The following is a 2,829-nucleotide window of genomic DNA, read 5'->3' as shown; positions in this document are numbered from 1 at the left end:
GTTCATTTTATTAATTTTAATCCTCACGCCCAACTCAAGAACCGTTTGACCTTGTCCGGCTGGCCCCGGCAAAGATCAGAATATTTTAGAGTATAAAAGAAATGTTTTTTTTTTTCTCCAGACCAGAAAATGTATAGTTTTCAGAACACAATGAAAACCTAATATCTGCATGATTTGTATGAAATTTATTTGAAAGTTTTGCAAGTAACACTTTATATCTTTACTAGAATTAACCTTTCAATGTGTAATAAAAGACAAATTTATTTTTAAAAGTTCAGTAAACATATGTAGCTATATTTAATGACAGCATTTGTCATTTGTAATTACTTCACTGAGGTAGAGAACTCAGCTTGTAGTTTCAGGCTAACCCACACCAGTAGACTGAAATATAACGGAAGTTCTCTAGTGTTTATTTGAAAGTAACTGAAGTTCATCTGAAAGTGATTTGAAACATTCTGCCAGTCTTTTTCCTAATACCCACCTCTGAACACAAATTTTTTTTTTCTGTTTGTACTTTTTTAATTAATTTTTTTTGCATTAGTTACATTTTATTTGCTTTGTATCCCAGCTGTAGCCCCCTCCTTCAATCCCACCCTCCCTTCATTCCTCTCCCCCAATAACCCTTTCCAAGTCCACCTATAGGAGAGATCCACCTCTCCTTCCATCTGACCCTAGCTTATCAAGTCTAATCAGGCACAGTGTCCTCCTTTGTGGCCTAGAAAGGCTGCTCCTCCCTCGAGGGGAGGGGGTGGTCAAAGAATCAGCCACTGAGCATCATGTCAGAGACAGTCCCTGTTCCCCTTAATAGGGAACCCACTTGGATACTGAGGTGCCATGGGCTACATCTGAGCAGGGGTTCTAAGTTATACCCATGAATTTTCCTTGGATGGAATATCAGTCTCAGAAAATACCCCTGAGCAGAGAAAGATTTTTACTTCACCTCCCTTTACAAATTTCATACTTGGTTCTTCACAAACTTACATATCAATATGATTATTTGGCTGATAAAAGGACCCAATTAATTTACCAATAACCCTTTTTAAATAAGCCAATAATAACTGGCAAAAATATCAATGAAGGGATTCCTAATGGTATTCTTTCATATTCATATATAAGTTCCTTGTCCAGTCATCATCAGTGAGGCTTCCTCTCCCAGCAGATGGAAGTGGGCACAGAGACTGACAACCAGACATTATGGAGAAAGAGTCTAAATTTGAGTTTTCCACTGGACCCTTCCCATCATAGATTAGAAAAGCCTATGGAAAACAGAGAGGAAAAACTGCAAGAGTCAGAAGGAGTAGAGAACACCAGGGGAACATGAGCACATGATCCCCTGAATCATTTAAGCTGGGGTCATATGGGCTCGCAGAGACTTATGTGGCAAGCACAGCTGTCTGCACAAATGTTATGGCTGTTAGCTTGTTGTTTTTTGTGGGACTCTTAACAGTGGGAATAGGTTTATCTTTGAAATATATATATATCAATATATATGTATATATATATATATCAATATATATCTATATATATCTATATATCTATCTATATATATCTATCTATCTATATCTATATATCTATCTATATCTATATCTATCTATCTATCTATCTATCTATCTATCTATCTATCTATATATATTGCCTTTGGGACTCTTTTCCTTCTGTTGGATTCCATTAGCCATCCTTGATACGAGAGTTTTGCCTTGTCTTACTGAACCTTATTTTGTCCTTTTGACTCTTGTCCCTTGGAGGCCTGCTCTTAACTGCATAGGATATATAAGGAAGGAGACTGGATCTGGGGAAATGGGAGGTAAGTTGGAGAAGCTGGGAGGACTGGGGGGAGGAGAAACTGTGGTTGGGATGTACTATATAAGAAAAGAGTGTAGTTTTAACAAGAAAAGAAAAAAAAAACATTACAACACTGTAGGACAGATTTAGTTAACAAAGCAGTCAAGTTGTTAGTATCAAAGAGCTGTTTTGTCATTATTTATCTAATGTGTACACACACAAAGAGATATACACATACATGTAGAACAACAAGAAAAGGACATATATTTGGAAGAAATCAGGGTGATGGAGTACATGCAAGAATTTAGAAGGAGGAAAGCAAATGACAAATAATGTACTTACATTACAATCTCAAAATACAAAAACATGTGTAAAAAGTTAAATATCTCTAATTTTAAAAAGTATTATAAAATCAAAATACAAAAACAATTTTAAAAAGTCAAATATCTCTAATAAAATAAGAAATATTTTAATTTAGTTCAAAGAGGAATCAACCAATGAGCCATCCTGGGTCTCACCCCTCCAGGCAGCATGCCCATATTTAGCATTACACTGTCCCTAAGTATACTGTGTTTCTGGGCATGACACAACACAAGTCCTGAACACTGACCAGCTTCTTTCCCACGTCTCATCTATTTCTTGCCAATTCTTGTCAATTTTCAGCTTTAAAAGAGCCAAAAGAATTGTGACATCAAAACCAGTAACTACGGGCGGGGCAAGATGGCGGCGCCGGGAGAACTCTCATTCTGAGGAGCAGCACAGCAGGATTGGCACAGTGACCAGCACTCAGAACTCTCGGCCATAAAACACAAGTGATTGTGTTTCACAGGTGAGAGGATACCCCACGGTGGGGGATTCAATCAGCTTTAACTCACCCGGCTAAAACGCAGAAGAGATCCCGGTTCCGCCAGGCACTTGGTCGCCAGCCTGGAGCTACACGACAGTGAGATCTGGCCATGGTCCCAGATTGAACTCTGGGCCCACAGCACCATAGATTGGATTTCCCAGTCGAGAGATAACCCCACGGAACAGGAAACAATTGGGACC

This window comes from Psammomys obesus, unplaced genomic scaffold (assembly GCF_907164565.1).
Source record: "Psammomys obesus unplaced genomic scaffold, mPsaObe1.curated_primary_1811, whole genome shotgun sequence".
In the NCBI taxonomy this organism is placed as follows: domain Eukaryota; kingdom Metazoa; phylum Chordata; class Mammalia; order Rodentia; family Muridae; genus Psammomys; species Psammomys obesus.
Note: the sequence above shows the minus strand (reverse complement) of the source record.